This window comes from Sinocyclocheilus rhinocerous, unplaced genomic scaffold (assembly GCF_001515625.1).
Source record: "Sinocyclocheilus rhinocerous isolate Xijiao unplaced genomic scaffold, SAMN03320098_v1.1 scaffold153, whole genome shotgun sequence".
NCBI lineage: Eukaryota > Metazoa > Chordata > Actinopteri > Cypriniformes > Cyprinidae > Sinocyclocheilus > Sinocyclocheilus rhinocerous.
The window spans coordinates 340,300-347,014 of record NW_015660878.1 but is presented as its reverse complement, the minus strand read 5'-3'; the positions used below and the strand labels follow the sequence as shown (position 1 = coordinate 347,014).

General features: G+C 36.9%; 1 pseudogene; it reads left to right on the top strand.

Moving 5' to 3' along the window:
• The first annotated feature begins 2,492 nt into the window (after positions 1 to 2,492).
• LOC107725501 (toll-like receptor 2) lies at positions 2,493 to 6,095 on the top strand (annotated as a pseudogene).
• The last annotated feature ends 620 nt before the right edge of the window (positions 6,096 to 6,715 follow it).

Here is a 6,715-nt window from a genome sequence, read left to right as displayed (position 1 = left end):
CATAGAGCGGGATAATACACACACGCATAGAGCGGGATAATACACACACGCATAGAGCGGGATAATACACACACGCATAGAGCGGGATAATACACACACGCATAGAGCGGGAGAGCACACACACGCATAGAGCGGGATAATATGCAGAGCGTCACACCGCGTGAAAGTGAAACCTGAGCGGTGAACTAATTTTCGGCAGCCGGAATTTCAGTGCATCTCTAATTATTGGCGACATCACAAATGGATATTATATAATAGCTGCTTTTATGAACATTTTAGCAATTTAAAAATATTTAAAAAAAGGATTTTTTACACGGCACCCCGGTTAGGAAACACTGCTCTAGCCCAATAATGCTGGGGGATCCCGTGGGGGCGGCAGTCATATTTCAGGGTGACCATGCCACTCTTTATCACAACCCTGCTAAAAGTGCCAGTACGTGCGCTCATTGGCGCCCCTTCAGCTGGTGGCGCCCTAGGCGACCGCCTAGCTCGCCTATGCCTAGAAACGGCCCTGTATTCAAATGTTCTTTTTCTAAATCGGGGACAGTTTGTACTTAATTTGATCGTACACAAATTTGAGTCCAGATACTTTTTGGAGTGAATATTGAGAATAAAATATTAAAGATATTAAAATCTTAACATGTAGGCCTATGGTGATAATCACATTATCGAAGATTAGCTATAGCATTCGATCTGCATTCTTTAAAATGAGTAAAGTGTAATTTCCAAGCTAATTACTTTAAGTGATGCCATATATTAGATTTTTCTCTGAAAAGCAGACCGAATTAGATATTGCTTTTCCTTGTTTCATGTTTCAAAACTTTATGGAGAGTTTACACGTAAATGCCAAAACCTACTGCTTAGTTGCCAAATATTACACACTTCAAATATAGCAAAGAGAAAGAAGGTAGAAATAGCAAACAGATAATGCAATGTTTTGCTGGGAATTTTAAAAAGCACACTTTTCCCAAAGCAAATAGAAAATTTGTTGTCATTTGTTTGGAATTCCATTAAAGAAGTCCTATTGCTTATTGAACATACCATGATTAATAACTGTCCTTAAGAGGAACCATGCATGCACATATTTTTTGTATTATTTGCTCATTTATAGTCTTCAATCGTTCTTGGTCATTAATAATCCTGCATACACTATGCTTTATAAGCAGCTTCTTGAGAAGAAAGATGCCTGAGCACCAAACATAATATATTCTGAAGAAATGTTTTCAAATATATATATTTTTTAAAAATCAACTTCTTCTGTTAATCAATTCATTTCATAATATAAACAAAGGTGCATAATCACGTCAGATGTAAACAGGTGTTCTTGTAAGACAGGGGTAAGGAAAGTCCCTTCACTGTTCCTTTTTACACCTGACCTCAGAGATGTCACCACAACAAAAGGCCGGGTATTTCTCTCTCCTAAAACCATTATAATTGTGACTGGTGTTAAATATTTAAAAGCTCATTATTAAACAAATCCCTGGCATCCCCTGTTTTTTTCCCCCCCCTGGATTGCAGTGGTATTGACATTTAATTAGTGCATTAACATTTTCAATGAAATCCGTTAATGCTCTTTCTCTCTCTATAAACACACCCAAATAAATAAAATAGATAGCACCGATGGAAGTTGTTGCAACTACAGCTTTAACATACGCATTATATGCAAATGTGCAGTAACAAGGTAAGTCATATTAAAATGCAACCTTTCAGTAATGAAACTAAACTAACTAAATGTGTGGTAGATACATTTAATATAAACTACTTTAGAGAAATGTTGCCCTTTTACGGTTTTATGCCTGGGCATTTAGAGAAGTTCAAGTACTTCGTAAAACACCATTGTGTAATTGTTTTGTTAATATGGTTAATAACATGTGCAGGTGTGTCTTTATAAGGCCACATAATCATGTGCACAGCAGAGCTCAAGCTGTAAATGGACAGGAAGAAAATCTTACAATTATTTATTGAACTACAAATATTCATGTTTCATATATAAGGTAAACAAGCATTTATTTATTCTAATATTTATTAGAATAAATCATTTGTATATTATTTTTTGTCAAAGCAAGTGTATAGCAGTCATTTAGCCTAATGTTTTAATGTTATATGTAAAAATAATCTACAGTACAGGAAACTGTATATTATTTTATGTTATTATATTTTAAAATACTTATATTATTTTGTTAGATTTTTCATACATTATGTTCTTATTATGTATTTACATTTTTTTATATTTACATATATATATATATATATATATATATACATATTTAGCTATTCAGTTGCACACTTAGCTAAATAAATGTGTGCATATATAATTAATTCATTATTTAACACATATAAACCTTTTTATGTGCAGAGGATGTCGTCCACAATCTGGCCTGTGCTTATATCATGTCTCTTACTGATTTCGTTAAAAGCACATGGCGAAGAAGTTGGATATTGTTCCACTTTGACGGAGCACACAAAAGGATCTTTCCAATAATGATCTAACAATGATACCATCACATTTATCAAACAGCATAGAGTACTTAGATGTGTCCCACAACAACATCTCCAGCATTGTTCACGGTGACCTGTCTGGTTTAACCCATCTTTGCTTCCTCAAAGTCACACACTGTGGGCTTCAATACATCTCCCCTGATGCCTTCAGCAACAACTCTGCAATCAAAGTACTCAACATCTCCTACAACCATCTGACCGTCATTCCTAATTTGCATTTGCCCCAGCTAAGGATGCTAGACCTTTCCAGCAATCCATATCCCAGTTATGCACTTCCAGGCTCATTTGGTAACTTAAGTTACCTTTCCATCCTTGCCATCAGTAGTAAAAACGCTTCTTCTGTTAACGTGAAGGACTTTGTTCCTCTTCAAAATGGCCATTTTAAAAAAAAAATCATATTCGGAGATGGAACGGAATTACAAAACTAGGAAAATGGCTCTTTTTCACAACTCAAATCATTACAGGAAGTTGTTCTGAAAGTGACTTATTGCCAGTGCTTCGACATTTTCAATGACATGATTATATGGATTTTGACCAAACCCAAACTAAAAAAATTCAGCTGGTTAAGTTGTTTCCAGACCAATGTACCATCAGGACTGATCCTTTCATGGCTTTTAAAGATTTGCGGGTCCTCAGTAACTTATGCATCCTAGATACCTGGCTAAACAGCTCTGTGATGGTGAAATTGTTCAAATATGTTTGGAAATAATCTTTTGAGGAAACTGTGTTTTTAAACATCACATACAATGAGGACACTCCTGATGGCTTCCAAAGCAGAATCGCACCACGAATCTACGAGCCTTCGTACTTGATGGTGTACACCGCCATCAGTACCACTACCCCACTTTTAACGTGAGTATGGAACTAGTCAACAAACTAACCTTCCTGAAGTTCTCCGGTACCGGAATGAATATTCTTCCATGCAATCTAATTTCAGCCATTAAGTATTATGTGAACAAAAACTTTTATTTTGGATGCGATTAATCACGATTAATCGTTTGACGGCTTTTTTTATATATATATATTTTTTTATATATATATATATATATATATATATATATATATATACATATTTAGCTATTCAGTTGCACACTTAGCTAAATAAATGTGTGCATATATAATTAATTCATTATTTAACACATATAAACCTTTTTATGTGCAGAGGATGTCGTCCACAATCTGGCCTGTGCTTATATCATGTCTCTTACTGATTTCGTTAAAAGCACATGGCGAAGAAGTTGGATATTGTTCCACTTTGACGGAGCACACAAAAGGATCTTTCCAATAATGATCTAACAATGATACCATCACATTTATCAAACAGCATAGAGTACTTAGATGTGTCCCACAACAACATCTCCAGCATTGTTCACGGTGACCTGTCTGGTTTAACTAATCTCTGCTTCCTCAAAGTGACACACTGTGGACTTCAATACATCTCCCCTGATGCCTTCAGCAGCAACTCTGAAATCAAAGTACTGAACATCTCCTACAACCATCTGACAGTCATTCCTAATTTGCATTTGCCCCAGCTAAGGATCCTAGACCTATCCATCAATCTATATCCCAGTTATGCACTTCCAGGCTCATTTGGTAACTTAAGTTACCTTTCCATCCTTGCCATCAGTAGTAAAAACGCTTCTTCTGTTAACGTGAAGGACTTTGTTCCTCTTCAAAATGGCCATTTTAAAAAAAAATCATATTCGGAGATGGAACGGAATTACAAAACTAGGAAAATGGCTCTTTTTCACAACTCAAATCATTACAGGAAGTTGTTCTGAAAGTGACTTATTGCCAGTGCTTCGACATTTTCAATGACATGATTATATGGATTTTGACCAAACCCAAACTAAAAAAATTCAGTTAGTAAAGTTATTTCCAGACCAATGTACCATCAAGACCTTTCATGGCTTTTAAAGATTTGCGGGTCCTCAGTAACTTATGCATCCTAGATACCTGGCTAAACAGCTCTGTGATGGTGAAATTGTTCAAATATGTTTGGAAATAATCTTTTGAGGAAACTGTGTTTTTAAACATCACATACAATGAGGACACTCCTGATGGCTTCCAAAGCAGAATCGCACCACGAATCTACGAGCCTTCGTACTTGATGGTGTACACCGCCATCAGTACCACTACCCCACTTTTAACGTGAGTATGGAACTAGTCAACAAACTAACCTTCCTGAAGTTCTCCGGTACCGGAATGAATATTCTTCCATGCAATCTAATTTCAGCCATAAAGTCTTGGACCTGTCAAACAACCTCTTGGATGAAAGTGGCTTCTGGTGGATTGGTTGTTCATCACACAAAGTGTTTCCAGCCTTGAGGAAACTCTCGCTAAGCCATAACCGTTTCAGAAACCTCGCTGAGATTGCCAAAAACGTCAATGATATGAAGTTCTTAGTCTCTTGACTTGAGTTTCAACTCTATTTCCATTGGCAACCCATGTTTTTGGCCTCCCCACCTGATTGAGTTGAGTCTCAGCCACAACAATCTAGGAAACGATGTGTTTCACTATCTCCATACTTCCAAAAGATAGACCTTTCGAAGACAGGCATAAATGTTATTCCTTTAAATATTATATCATCGTTTCCCAGACTAACGTACATCTATCTGAGTTTTAACAGCATACAGGTCATCCCAGAGGATCTTCGGGCTCCTATGTTAGTAAGCCTGCACATTGACCAGAACGCTATTACTTTCATTAGCCAGAAATCAATGGAAGGTTTCCCCAAACTGAGGACTTTGAAAGCCGGCCACAATCCATTTAGCTGTGATTGCGATTCCTTTTGGTTCATGACGGTGTATAATAAATCCCTTCTCTCAGATTGGCCCCAGGATAAGTCTTGCAGCACCCCGCCATCGTTTTCCGGCCGGCGTTTGGAGACATATGAGCACGGATGGCTGTCCTGTCAACCGGGCTTGCAGGCTACTGTGGTTCTGTCGGTGTTATCTGTGGTGGGAGTTGCTCTAGCCATCATTGTTTATGCTTGTGATGGTATTTGGTACACCAAAATGCTTTGGGGTTGGATCCGAGTGAAAAGGAGAGGCTACAAGAGGGCTGATCGACTGCTAAATGCCACCTTTCGCTACCATGCCTTTATTTCCTACAGCCAGCATGACTCAACCTGGGTGGGATCTCAGCTGGTACCTGAATTAGAAAGGTCAGGCCTGTCTCTTTGTGTCCATGAGAGAGATTTTGAACCTGGGAAGTGGATTGTGGACAATATAATCCATTGTGTGGAGGACAGCTACAAGAGCCTCTTCATCCTTTCCAAACACTTTGTGCAAAGCGAGTGGTGCAACAATGAACTGTTCTTCACCCAGCACAGGGCGATTAGTGTGAACGACGACTCTCTGGTCTTCGTTCTGTTGGAGCCCATACCAACAGACTCTCTGCCCAAAAAGTTTCTGAAGTTAAGAACACTGCTGAGGCAGAAAACGTACCTGGAGTGGCCGGCAGATGAACACATGCAGAGAGTATTCTGGTGCAATCTTAAAGCTATTCTGCAGACTGTAGACCAGAGCAAGATTTTAAAGGATGTGGCCACAGACATTGCTGAAATGTGTCCTCTGGTGTCTGTTAAAGAATGAAATTCTATTTATATTTTTAAAATGTCACAATACTGTAAATAAAGTTGTGATAAAAAAAAAAAAGTTTCTGGCTTGCATGAACCTATAGTGCAGAACAAAAGTTATGTTCTAATCATTGTTTGGATATTTCCATTTCTTTTTAAACTATGAAAGTGTTCTTTGTTTAGACTCAGATAGCCAGCCCAGATAATGTAAACATGAAATGTATTCTTTCTAAAAAATAAAAAAAAACCTTGGCCTATGTCTCCACCTACTGTTGAACTTCAGAAGTTGTGCAAACTTGTATTTTTAAACTTGATAAGTTCAAGTTTTCAGTACTAATACTAATACTTCACCAATTTCTTGAACATTTGTTCAGTGATCTACTAAAAAAGATAATAATAATAAAAATAAAAATACTGATATAGGGCAAACTGTCACATGTCACCCTTTTACTCCAGTTTTTATTATTATTATTAGTAGTAGTAGTAAATAAATTATTATTAGTTATTATTATTTATTTATTATTAAATAAAATTAAATATTAAAGAAAGAAAGAAAAAGAAAGAAGGAAAAAATACTGATATTTAATTTACTGGGGCTGTCACACTTTTTACCCCAGTTATTATTACTACAAGTAG